This window comes from Electrona antarctica (genome assembly GCF_951216825.1).
Source record: "Electrona antarctica genome assembly, chromosome: 13".
NCBI lineage: Eukaryota > Metazoa > Chordata > Actinopteri > Myctophiformes > Myctophidae > Electrona > Electrona antarctica.
Genome location: NC_136794.1, coordinates 29,743,267 through 29,758,156, shown reverse-complemented (window position 1 = coordinate 29,758,156; position 14,890 = coordinate 29,743,267).

Below are 14,890 nucleotides of genomic sequence, written 5' to 3'. Positions count from 1 at the left end.
ATTATAAAATCATAGTTATTACAGAATGATCCTAGACTTGATGGCTCTGTGAGTGGCCCAGTGCGTGGTGGTGTGGTGTGTGGTGGTGGTGGTGTGTGTGTGTGTCCGAGCATAAATGCTGTCACTAATTAATCCGGCTAACCTTCACGACTATCTCCGGTGAAATTGATCAAAGGAAGTCCTTGCCAGATTTTCCCTCATTGTGAACCATGCTGATATCCCAGCGTTGCTGAAGGGCACGAGTGAAGAATGAATGGGTTATCTTATTGAATAAGGGGGGAGGAGGCTTTATTGCAGGTTTAATGGCACGCCTCATCTCCTCTGATGTATCACCTTGGGTCCACGGGGATCTGGTGTGTGTGTGAGCATGTGCATGTGCATGTGCACGGGCACGGGCGCGTGTGTGCGTGTGCGTGTGTGTGTGTGTGTGCCTGTGTGTGTGCCTGTGTGTGTGCCAGGCCCTGTGCGTGTGTGTGTGTGCGTGTGTGATAGTGTCCTTCACTGGCGGTGCCTGAAGCCTATATTGAGACAATGAGCCTACTCTCTCAATCGTTGGCAGAAACCTCTTATCTCTTTTTGTGTAAAAAAAAATGTCTCATAAAATTTACCCCACTTGATCATGCTGAAGGCAAGCGTCACACAAAAAAATCAAAAGTAGAAGATTGACAAGCTCGAAACATGGAGCGATGTGTTTTGAGTAACAGTAACAGTTTTGGACACATGAGGTTTTCACCCGACAGAGACGCTATGCTCACTATCCGTCTGTTTGTCAGTTTTATTGACCGTCACTCAATTAGTCCATACGTACAGTATATGAAATCATGTGTGATTTATAGTAGGTACAACTGTGTGGAGAAAAAGAAAAAAAAAGAAAGAAACTCGCCATACATTTCTGTTTTTTTGGGGATATTTTCCACGCTGTGCAGGCAGCAGCAGAGGAGGACCCATTCACCACATCACATCTCCAGTGTTTTTGAGCTTTGCGCATCAGCCAGAGCTTAGTGTCTAGTTATTCCTCTCGTCTCCCCTCCTCGACCTGTCACGTCCACCACGGCGCTCTGGAGGGGGGGCAGGCCAGGCAGACAGACACTTGACGGGTATTGAACCGCCCGCGGCTCTCTGGCATGATGCACCGGCGGGGCGCCGGAGAGGTGATCACTGGGTCGCGCCGCCCAGACGAGTCTGTGCTCGCAAACAAGGGGTCTTCAACGGGGGGTCCGGGACACCTAGGGGGTCCTCATACAGTAGTTACAGTGGGGCCAGAAAATCTCAGTGTGATAGGAACTTAACCACTTGAATCAGTGACTTATACAGGAATTAAGTACTGTCTAGGCCTGGCACCAAATGGGTGGGCACATTTGGGGAATATTTGATACTTATTTTTCAATTTCCTCAAAATATGAAGTCAGGTGTCTTTGAGATTGTGTTTCAATGTCACAGGGATCACCCGTTGACCGCCTGACATCATTCAAAAGGATCAAACCAACGGTTCCGTACAGCAGTAGACTGCTACATAATCTGAGTTCCCAGAAGTTCTCTCCAGCTCTGGCATACAAGGGGGGGTTATAGAAACAGCTGCTTGCAAGACACTTCATCCCAACACATTCGCAAATATAAACTATAATTCAAACAACCATAAAACAACAGTAGGCTAAGTTACAACACACTCCCCGAGGCAGCCTACTAGCACCATAATACTGTGTTGAAGTGAGCACAGCGCGCACAGCGCACAGCACGCACGCACGCACGCACGCACGCACGCACGCACGCATAAAAACAGTTGCCGACACTTGGGGGTAAGTCTGCAATTACAATTTTAAATCGAGGGGCACGGTGGCACAGTTGGTATTGCTGTCACCTCACAGCTGGAAGGTCCTGGGTTCGATTCCCGCTCGGGGCGCTGTGGGTGCTGGCGGCGTGTTTCCTCCTCCGCATTATCAGTGCCCATACCCGAGGCGGGGTTGGCGAAAGGGCCTTTCTGTGCGGAGTTTGCATGTTCTCCCCGTGTCCCCTAGGGTAGGTACCCTCACAAAAACATGCAGTAATCCTGGTCTCTAAACAAACTGCCTCCCCCTGGCCAGCCGGGGCGCCTGATGGAGGGGAAAGGAACTGGTTGGAATAACGTGTTCCTTCCACGCGCTACGTCCAACCAGAGAAACTCCCCCCTGTCACATGTAAAGGAGAAACTTGGACACTCAGGCCGGAAGGAAGCATGGGAGTAATGGGAGAGCAGATCTTTAATTTAAGCTGTAAGTCATTCCACGTGGTTGGGGCACTAAAACAAAAGGCTGTTTTCCCCAGTTCTGTGTTTACATTTGGAACCTTTAGTGTAAGCCAGTGACTCCAATCCAGCAGAGCTTTAATAGACCGGTAAAGTCCCATCAATTGCTTTACAAATAAATAGATACCAATGTTTATTTCGCCTGTCGGCCAAGGAAGGCCAGCCCACTCTGTGGACGCAGTGATGAGTTCTATAAGGTTCACCAGATATAAATCGCAGAGCAGAGTGATAAACTGCATCCAAGGGCTTGAGAAGGAGCAGCTTTTGTATAGATGACATCTCCATAGTCCAATACAGAAAGAAAGACTGCTTCAATAACTCTTTTCCTACCTGGAATTGGGAAACTAGCTCTTCTGGTAGAAAAAGCCAACTTTTTGCCTTAGTTTACAGACAAGATTGTCAATATTGTATTTAAATGTAAATTTGTATAATTTGGGTGGTTGTATTTAGTCTCCCTGCTCTTCTATTGAGACATTTAGATCATGTCCAACGGTGGGGGCTTAGTTACCCCAACAGGTTGGTGTTAAAACCCTCCATGGCAGGAACTACGGAGCCACGACATAAGCAACCAATAAATCCTGACAACGCATCCCTCCGGGAGTTGATAGGGTGTAGGTGCCATTATGGTGTTTTGACATTGGAGGCACTAACCGCAGCGGACTGGGAGTGAGGTCCTGTTTTCCCCGGCAGAGCAAGCCGAGTCATCACACTCAGGATTAGAACAAGGGGATGAATGTAATGGTTGATGTACTCTGAGACACACGGTGCCTGGTAGGGAAGCCGGATGCTTGGGACTGGGATGGGATGGGTCAATAATCGTTATCGTTTATTGTGATTAAAAAAAAATGTTCACAATAATCACATCGCAGAGATTTTAAATCATCGTGAAAAAGTCCTCCGTCATAGGACTAGGACGAATTTGCTTTTGTTGAGGTGCAAATTCAGTATCACAGTCACTTAAACCCCAATCCTTTGGAACTCACTCCGAGCTTAGCTACATCAAAGCCGACCACACCCTTGCCCTGTTCAAAACCTCCCTCAAAACCCACCTTTTCAGACTTGCATTTCCCACCTAATTCCAATCGCCATTTTTGCCTTTAAGTGTTAATGTTGTCTTGGCTTAGTTTTTTTGTTGGCTAGTTATTCTCTTAATAACCTTTTTTTTTTGTTCTGTCTTGGAAAGCGACTTTGAGTACCAAGAAAAGCTCTATAGGAAATTGGATAAATTGGATTCAATAGTTGCTCGCGGCGCTTGATTAGAAATGTATATTAAACTTGTCTTACACAGCTCACTCTTTCAGCACACAAACGGCAGTTTGACTCATATGGATATGAAGCATCAACTGACGGTGAGAAAACGGTATGAAATATGAGTGACTATACGGTAAACAATACAGAGCCATCTCCTTGACAATATCGCTGGGCAGTTTGTTTATTTTTGGACCACACTTATACTCCGCGATATTGAAGACGTCTATGGGAATTCAGAATCCCGTGGATGAGAAAGTGATGTCAAAATGGTTGATCTGCATCATTATTGATTATTGATTGATTTTTACAGCACATGTTTATTTAGTTTTAGTTATAGCATTTTGAATAAAATTCAATCCATCTACAAGATCTAAAAGCTCACATATCGCGCTGCGACACAATACTGTAACATGTATTTTAGTTCTACTGGATCTCTTCTCCACTATAGTTCCCCCATAACATTTTATTTGTTGACTAAATTGTCAATATATTTAGTGTTAGTTTTAGTCATCATAGCTTAGATTGTGTTTAGTTTTTATTTAGTCTTCGTCATTGGAAAAAGTTAGTCGACAAGCATTTGTCGTCATAGTTTTAGTCGGCGAAATGAACACTGATCTGGCTCTCCTCCTTCTCATTTCCTGCTGCTGACTCCGTGCCACCATGGTCTTCTCATTACGTGAAGAGGGGACAGAGAGTGACTGTATTCGGCGGCAGCCACGTTCATAATTACCAATCTGAAGCAGATAGGACTGCTTCGTAGTTATGCTCCTTCTAAAGCCACCACAATGCCTGTGAAAGCGTGACAACGCTGTTGCTATATTATCATTGCTGTCGGACAAAATACTCTTATTTGATTTTTTTTGTAAATTAATGCCTTGTACTGCCTATCACACACAAGAAGCAAAAATAGCAGATCTACGCGCTCAAAATGTGTTGCAGCACATTTTGAGATCTGCTAGATCTGCTATGTTTTTATTTGAATTGATTTTTGCACATATGAGGTTTTACACCCGATAGCAATCATATTCCAAAGCAAAGGAAGTAGCTTTTCATTAGAAACTAAATAAATGGGTTTCGCTGTGAGATTCATTGAGTCCCCAAAGCGGGAACAGATTGGTTCCATAGCAAAAATAGAGAGGTTTGATACTGCTGTCGGTATAGTGAGTGAGCCTTCTGCAGATTATTTTTCATATATAGAGTATTTTTTCTCCACCCTTAACAAAAAGACCGGGTCCTTGAATTCTACTGGGCCCATGCAAAAAAAAAATATGGCAGAATCATTCGCAAGGAGTGATAAGACGTGGAAGGCTCGGAGCACATGGGGGCTAAAGCTAGTGGCAGAGTTTGTGGCAGATTTCACAAGCGGGAGGGCCGTCTAGAATGGCGCTGCACTGGACTGAGAGGGCACTTCACTGCATTTAGCAGCCCTGGGGGGAGGACTGCAGTCTGCCTGATGGATGGGGAGGGAGGAAAGGAGCTGAGCTGAGGCGACTAGGGATCACATTTCACCCTACGTCTTCCACAGGGTAAATATGATGAATATTCATCCGCGACACAGCAGCAGGGAGGAAGGGGGCACTAGTACATGGCCGAGCCTTGCCGCAGAACCTTGGGTACCCTGGCCCCCGGCCCCCGGCCCTCCTCCAGGGAGATCCGGTTCTGCACAGGCAGATCGGCACGCACACACGCACGTATGTGCATGCACCCCTATTCAGGTATATGTTTAGGTAACACACATGTATGCACATTTATTGCAGACACACCAGAAAACACAGTCTCTATACTTGAGTGATACTTTGTTGCATGGTGGTGTTGTGCGCTGAAAACTGCAGAACTACATACTACATACTATATATATATACAGTAATACTACTGTACAGTATTGTGTATATGACCAGGTTAGAAACTAGGGGTGTACGATTATGAAATTATGACCGATATCCGATCTCCGATTATTTGCAGGGTCATATCTGCAGACACCAATTCTGACCGATTCCGATATTATACAGAGGACCACAATGGAAACAAGCCTATAGGCCCTACAGGGGCTTGGCCCAAAGCATGTTAATAAAGTATTAAATCAATCAATAAATAGCCTTGTCCAAGTGTCTGTTTTCACAAATGAACGACTACTGAATGAGATGAGTACATAAATTAAATGTAGAAAAATAAGTTTATTTTTACTTAAGATTAGGCCTACTTAAGATTTTACATCATAATGATTTGGCTTTTGTTGTAGACTAGGGGTACTAGACACTTTTGATTTATATTGAACTCATTGATGATTTTTTACATTTTTCCTTTAACACATTTAAGCTGGTGAAATAATCTGTATTATTTTGAGACCGTTCCAATACCGATATGGCATTTTTATGGCCGATATGGCCTATTCCGATTATGCTACCGATTAATCGTGCATCCCTATTAGGAACCCAGGTTAAGTCGTGATTGTGCCATTTCTGTAAATACGAACAACCCTTTAATTTCTAAATAACATGCATGACCCCACACATTAGGGTCATGCATGTAAGCAGTAATTAAAGTAATTGGAAATGACAATACATGTCCATCTTATGAATTTACATACAATTTACATCATCACTGTCAGGCGGAAACCTTGTATGTCCTCATAATTATGTGTGACAAAGTAGGGCATTCATTTAACGTTTAACGTTCAAATATGGAGATATGAGGTTTCTATGAGGTTTTGGTAGAGAGACGTGCAAATAAAAAAAAATTAGCATCTAGGTTAACAATGATATCTAAATGTGAGAATCGGTGTTGACAGATGTCAAGGCAAATAGGCAAATGTAAAGCGATTTTACCAGCATCTGAAAATCATAATTTTAAAGAAAGCTATCATATATAGCCCAAAACAAAAGAATAAATCACAGGTGTAAATATGTAATAAAAAAAGTGCATACAGTATCAAAACAACAACAGTGTTCAACAAGCCCACTGGAGAAAAACCGGTGTGGAAGCAGCTAGGAAACTCAAACATTTAATCATTAGCCTTCTACAACTTCTCTTCTGCGGTGGGGGGGGGGGGGGGGGGGGGGGGGTCAGATGGGGGGTCTGCGGCCAAAAAGCAAAAACATATCACAAAGTTTGAGACACTGCTGCAGACCTATCATTATTTGTACTTGTGAAAGTACCGCTGGTCTGCGAGTTCAACTCAAACCTCAGAGTTCCATCATGGGTGTACCAGAGGGCTGATGGTTTGAGGAGAGTCATTTTCTGATACAAGTTGTTGTGGTCAAATAGCATACATTAGCCAGACTTACTGACTGTATAATATGGTCATCATGTCCACCCCCAGTGGTGGGAAGTAACTAAGTACAGGCCAGGGCCAGTTCTGACATAATTGTCACCCTAGGCAAGCTTTCTCGGATGCAGTCGCTCTCCCACGTGCATGCTTTTTTGTCCTGTTTTTGCTTTCATAAAATATCAACAGCTACTGTAGCTACATATACTGTAACAAAAGATAACACGCATACTCACTTTCTTTCCTCTAAACTGCAGCACTGATAGTGGGTTATTTGGTAGCATTTTGTAGTGTGTGACTGACTGGATTTACTCTACGGATTTACTCTACGGACGGACGGACGGACGGACGGACGGACGGACGGACGGACGGACGGACGGACGGACAGACAGACAGACAGACAGACTGACTAGGGGCTCTATTTTCGTCCATGCTAAACCCCTTATCCTTAAAGTACTTTGCCTTTTTTTTTTTTTTTTTTACTATTTTGAAAAACATAAATAGTTAAAATAGCCAATCTACACAACGTGTCGATGTAGACTGGCTATTTTAACTATTCAAAAATGTCTTTCAATATAATAAAAAAGGCAAAGTAGTTTAGGGATAAGGGGTTTAGCATGGACGAAAATAGAGCCCTAGATTCTTGTAACCTTGGTTCTTCCACGGAACCCGGGAGCCTTTTTCTTTTTTTATTACAGTTCCGAACAAACTTTTAGGATTCTGAACCAATTAATTTTCAGTGGAAACACTCTGAACTGCATGGTTCAAAATTGGACAGGAAAAAATTACCGAACTGGTTCAACCCCGGTGGAAAAGGGGCCTCAGTTGCATGTACTGTATGTGTCATGCAAAAGTATGGCTGCCACAATCATGACATTTTACTTGACGATTAATTGTCACTCAAATAATTGCGATTAACGATTTAATAGTATTTATGTCGTTGAACATTGGAAGAGGTTTACCTTTTAGGCTTTTAAGCCATTCAGATCTGAGGACGATTCTACAAATGCCTTCTAAATCCTGCCAGTTTTCTGATAAACCTATGTTTCTATGTCAGTGGTTCTCAAACATTTTCACGTCAATGATCCCCAAAAATTATATGTACTTGGCCGCCGACCCCCATCTGAAAATATGTTGTTCCAGGGACCCCCTAGAAGCAAAGATTTGAGTTATAAACGTTAACGCGCCACATTTTCACGATTATTCAAAAATAGCAGAACTACCTCTGCTATTTTTCAATAGCTAAAGTATAACATAATGCTTAAAACACCAAAAGAGGTTCCCACCCAGAATGGGTTAAAAAAAGGTGTACAGGGCAGATATGAGAAACAATTTATATAATTTAATAACTTTAACGAGCTCGTAGATCTGCTATTTCCACTATATTGAAAATATGAGCATGTATTTTCAACATGGAAAGGATTATGATTATGCAAAAGAATTATCACGATTATCTCAAATAATTGCGATTAGACAATTACGCAATAATTATCACAGGCCTAGAAGTCTACAAGCTCAAACTGTGAGCTTGTCGGTCTGATATTTTTGGCTTTTTTTTAAAGCTTTCACACATACCCTCTCGGTAGTGATTTTCATACTCTGCTAATGTAAACTGATCCTCAGAGGGATTAATGGGGATGGTTGGTATGTAGGAAACCATATTGCAGAGCCAGGACAGTGTCCCAAAGCAGCCAAGATGCTGTGTCTAGGATATTATACTCTGAAATGTGATGACACATCCAAACGCTACGAAAGAAAAACACTTCCATTTCAGGCAATAATTTAATCTAAAGCCGTAGTAATTTCACATTACTTCGCAGAATTAATCTATCTAAAACCCGTACTGTCGCTTTGACGAAACTGCAAGAAGATACTGTATAACACAACAGTAAGCTATTGTCTGAATGTGAAGTAGTGTGTGTGTGTGTGTGTGTGTGTGTGTGTGTGTGTGTGTGTGTGTGTGTGTGTGTGTCCGTCCAGCATCGCATGCATCTGTATTGCTGTTGTGACAGAATTCCTTTATCATCGCAGACAAGCAAAACGGCATCAATATTTAACGAGTTAACAATGTGACTTTTGTGGAAGCTATGTCCAAGTCATGCAAAGCTGACAGACTTCCTAGGGCTATATTGGAATGTCTTCACTGCATCTTAATGTAACTCCACCGTAGACTCCTGAGATGGATTGCAGTCCTGTATGTAAAGGATAGAGCCATGTATGTTTCGTTTCGTTTGGCAGGTTATTCCCTCCTGCTCTTGTGATATGGTTTTATTTCAACTTCATATTGATTCAGTCATGTATATTTTATACAAAAGATACAAAGACAAATAACTCCAGAATCCAGCATGGGGATGAATCTAGAGTTACATATATCTTGTTTCAATACACGGCTATTTCTTATTACGTGCATGTGCATCTGGGCTCAGCTACTTTTATTATCCCCTTTTGTAGATAAAGTGAAAAGGTAAAATTATTAAAACAATCATGGCCGATGGTCGATGAATCCTGTAAAGAAAGTTCCGTGCTACAGTTAGAACTCAAATTTCGGCCCAGGCGGTGGCGTAACCGTCTGGGCACCCGACTGGTAATCCAGTCGCAGTGTGCCGCGGGTTCGACTCCCGAGCCCGACACGGCCTTTACTGCATGTCTTCCCCCATCTCTCTCCCGTTTCCTGTCAGCCTACTGTCTGTCCCTTCAAAAAACCAATAAAAGGCGTAAGCCGCAAAAAAATATCTTAAAAAAAAATTTCACCCACAAATTTTGCACCTGTAAACTGAATAAAGTTGATTGATTGAGTGCCATAGAATAATTTGGTTCCAATTCAGACAGAACCTTTCAGACCAAGATTCTAATCTTGAAATAACGCTTAACACAAAGCTTGGTCCGCTTCATCAAAAATAACTGATCTAAGCCCACAATGTCCCGCTTTGTGACACATTGTGAACTTGTAGAACTGCTATTTCTGGCTAATGTTCTCCCCCAGGCCCAGAATAGGGATGCAGGGGTTCAAGTGCGTAACAAAGATTATGTTTTATGTTGTGTGGCTGTACTGTTCTGACCTAGTCCTGCTAAATGTGCCAATTAAATGTGTTGTTTTGCCTGCAGCTTACTGTGGCTTGCTAACAGACCCACGAGAAACCTATGCACGCGTGGCTGATGTGTTGTACTGAACATTACTTTGGCTTTAGTTGCCTTGTTTTTGCCCAAGGCAGTGACCGCCATGGCCGAGAGTCATTATGTTTCGGTGTAGCGTAGGCCTATGGCAGTCAATATGTCTGTCAGTCAGTCAGTCAGTCAGTCAGTCAGTCAGTCAGTCAGTCAGTCAGTCAGTCAGTCAATCAATCAATCAATCAATCAATCAACCAACCAATCAACCAACAAAATAACAAAAACACGTACCGGCATATCAACCAGACAATCAAGCAAACCGAAACACAAAACACAACATCAGGGTATAAATACTCCAAACAAGCATAACAGATGGATCATTTGTTAAAAATATATTATCATTGGCAGTGTCGATGTCAGCGATAGCAAACAGTTGATTGGATGTAAACGGCAACTGGTTGGCATATACAGCGATGCAGCATTTTTAGTTTACGTTTAACTCGGCTATAAAATGGCTAAACATGTTTTCATTATAATACAGTACCATAACAATTAGTTTTTATTTGTATGTTTTAACGTACTGTAACTAGATTTGTTCCACCAACTGCTATACAATGAGCCTGTGCTGTCCTGAATTTTTGTTGGGGAGAAAAACAGTGAACTCAAAAGGAAAAAAGGCCTATTGGAATAAATAGTATAATAGTAGCACAGAACTAGTAGCCATAGTCACTGCGTCATTTTAATAAAAATGTGTCAGTCTGTGACACATTTTTATTTTTTTGTGTGTTGCAGCTTCTGGCAATGTCTGGCAACAACAATAACAAAGGCCTCCCGTTGAAGGGAGGAACACATGCAAATGTGTCTGTGAATTCTGCATAAGCCCACAATGTTTGTACTGCTGTACAGACACACACAATAAATGTTACAACTCCACTTGGATAATAAGTTTGATGAAACACTTGGGTGTCCAAATAGGCTTCTAGTTACCGGTGTGATGCCACCGCTTTTCACTCACAATAAAACACTTTAACAAGACAAGACTGTTTACATTCTCCTCGCGAGTGTTTGGCATTTCATCTTCTGAGTGTGTGTGTGTATGCGTGTATGCGTGCGTGTATGCGTGCGTGCGTGCGTGCGTGCGTGCGTGCGTGCGTGCGTGCGTGCGTGCGTGCGTGCGTAAAAACCTCCACAGCTTGAGTCAAACACAGACTTGAAGTGCCTGTGTAATCTCTCTCTCTCTGATGCATTGAATGGTAAGCTCTCGTTCTGAAGGAGATTTGTCATAATACCTACCTGCAGCCAGATCTACTCCGCCCGCTGTCAGGACCCTTTATCTCGAGCCCGTCTCCTATGTATACGCTGGCTTTCAGCACCAGGTAAACACGATTGACAGAAAATGCATGTCACCACGGCCCTGTAACACACACCAAATTGCATTCTTTCTACCAAAGCAAAGCAAACTAAATATATTAAAAACAAAACCACTTTTGTACATGGTAATTACACCGATAGAATCCACAATATCATGAAAACAATTTGTGTATCATTAAACGCTGGTAGTGAAATAGCAGAATGCCATTACCACTAGCCGGCTATTTTCGATGTGTATCTATATCTAATGCTGTTTTTGAGCGGTGCCAACCGTTTCCATGAGGCATGTCACACACACACACACACACACACACACACACACACACACACACACACACACACACACACACACACACACACACACACACACACACACACACACACACACACACACACACACACACACACATACACACTTTTTTTACTTTATAAAAAAATACATAATAATAAAACAATAAAATAAAGATTTTTGCGTTGTTCTGTGGTAATTATCATTATAGTGCAGGAAAAAACCCTCTAAAAGAGGCTTAGTTTTTGAGGTACCCCTCCCCGAGGTATAACAAAACGGGACAATGTTTTTTCATATCTTTAGGATGTCCCCTTCATGAAATGGATTGTCCCGAGATTTACTTTTACTGCAAAAGTCATGAAATTAATCCATGAAGTGACTCACCACATAGGCAAAAAAACGCCTATCCTAAAAGAGGGAGTTCCAAGTAAATCCTCTGTCATTTTCTACCTGCTGATTGTTTTTACATCATACTTGCACAGATGGTCTACAGGTAGTGTGCCTACATCCCAGCACAATCAGAATGCCAATATCTGGTTCTATTGTGAATCAGCAGCCTTTTATATAAGGTATTAAATAGGCGGAAATAGCAAAAAGTTAACTTTTCTGAGCAACATTCACTTGTCCTACTCTTTATCAGGGTTAGAACTAAATGGGACATAGTTTTTTCATATCTTTAGGATGTCCCCTTCATGAAATGGATTGTCCCAAGTTTTACTTTTACTGCAAAAGTCATGAAATTAATCCATGAAGTGACTCACCACATAATGAAAAAACGCCTCAATCATGAAAGAGGGAGATCCAAGTCATTTTCTACCTGCTGCATGGTTGGTTTTATGTCATGCTTGCACAGATGGTCTAGTCAGGTACATCCTAAAGCAACCTAAATGCCAATATTTGGTTCTATAGTGAATCAGCAGGCTTTAATATAAGGCCTTATTAGAGGCAGAAATAGCCAAAAGCATAGAAACTGCAGTATCAACCATCAATCTATTTACTTTGAATGCAAAAGTCATGCAATTCTTCAATTAACTTTTTGCACCATAAAAAGTGCATACAGTGACCCCAGTGTCTACAGGTGTCTGTAGACAGTAGTGTCTACCGTACATGAGCAGGGTTTTATTAGCCTGGCTAATAAGCCAGAACGAATCAGCCGTTGTCAAAAACAATTGCCTCTGGCAATTTGAGTCTGGCTTATTAGCCAGGCTAGGGTTTTATAGGCACTCTGGGTTAGAATCATAGGTGTTACACTCAAGAGTACAGGTCTCCGCCAGACCAATTACAGGTTATTGTGGGCTGGAAGTCAATCTTAGCCAGTCAGGATGGAATATGAAAAATCTGAAAGAACTGTTTCTTTATTGTACAGATAACGGTCACACGCGGACGGACAGACAGGGTGAAAAACATAGAGATGCCATGCCTTTCGTCCTGGTGGAGACAATATGTTTTTACCCAGCCACTTCATATTCATATAGAATCTATTATTCTCAGATGGACCTAATATCGCTACACCTGAAAGCATCAAGAATGACACATTATTGATGTTGTATTCTATAGGTCCATATAGCCTAAATGCAGTATGGTTTAATGCTGTAGAATTCACAGCTTTGTGTGTGCCATTCTTTTTTTTTTTTAAATAATTTTTTATCCCACGATTTTGTAACCCATTTTTCACCCCTGTGTCAATTATCTAATGTGATCCTGGGCTCTACACACCCTCCGCCAACCTAGTCCCCATATATGGGGGACATGGGGAGAGCAACGGACTTGAACTCATGCTTCCTTCATGCCTGAGTGTCCAAGTTGCTCCTTTACACCTGACAGTGGGAGTTTCCCTGGTTGGACGTAGCACGTGGAAGGAACACGTTATTCCAACCAGTTCCTTTCCCCTCCATCAGGCACCCCGGCTGGCCAGGGGGAGGCAGTTTAGAGACCAGGATTACTGCATGTTTTTTGTGAGGGTACCTACCCTAGGGGACACGGGGAGAACATGCAAACTCCACACAGAAAGCCCCTTTCGCCAACCCCGCCTCGGGTATGGGCACTGATGATGCGGAGGAGGAAACACGCCGCCAGCACCCACAGCGCCCCGAGCGGGAATCGAACCCAGGACCTTCTAGCTGTGAGGCGACAGCACTACTAACTGTGCCACCGTGCCCCGTGTGTGCCATTATTAATCATACAATCAGCAGCTTATGGAAACCAATTTGGCCCCAGTCAGTCAGTTCCCCCCACAATGCTCAAGATGACATTGAGAATAAGCTGCTGATTGATAAGTAGTACCATAGAAGACGTTAGGCCTCACTCACACCTATACATCTAGCATACAACAATGTTGCCTTATATAACAATATTTTGTCATTCCAGTTGTTTTGAGGCATAGGCTCAAGACAGAAACATCCTTAGATTCCACATGAATGTGAGTAAACTAAAAACATGGCATCAAAATATATTTCCTGTTATTAAGTTTGTATAGGCCTTTTACAGTATTAGATCAGGATTAGAACATTTAGAAGTAACTCTTGAAAAGAAAACTGTTAGATAGATAGATAGATAGATAGATAGATAGATAGATAGATAGATAGATAGATAGATAGATAGATAGATAGATAGATAGATAGATAGATAGATAGATAGATAGATGTGACTGCTGGGCGAGCGCTGGCGCTTTGGCATGGGGGGTAAGATCAACATATGGAATGAATTCTGTACTGGCTATATATGGAGCATGTCTTGAGTGTACAGGGTTTGATGAGGTCCGATCAACATATGGAATGTCAGAACAGGTCAGCTCCATATAGATCTAAGGGTGGCAGCGGGGGCAGTGTCTTGAGTGTAAAGGGTTTGATGAGGGCCCATGAGCTGGGCCTTCATTTTCAGGCCTGTTGAGAACTCTAGTTTTCGCCGACTGCCGGGCGCGGTTTGAGGTCAGATGTAGAGTTGCTGGCCAATATTGATACATCAGGGATCTCCATATACTGTATGGGCTTAATTGCGACATCAGGTTGTATTTACTATGACATCAGGGATCTCCGATGCCACGTGATGTTATGAGACCTGGGCACCATATATTGGGGCTTTCCCATGTATGGGGATTTAGAGTGTTACACTGACTGACGGACAAAAATGTACGATTTCATAGTAAACGCGACCTGCGGTCACAATAAGGCCTTATATAAACGGTTGCTTATTCACAATAGAACCAAATATTGGCATCCTGGGGGCAGAGAGCACTGAGGGGGAAGGTGCCCAACCCCCAGAAAAGGGCACCATTTTGGGGTGGACTTTTTGTGGGGGTCCCTTGTGCCATTTCACATCAGAAATA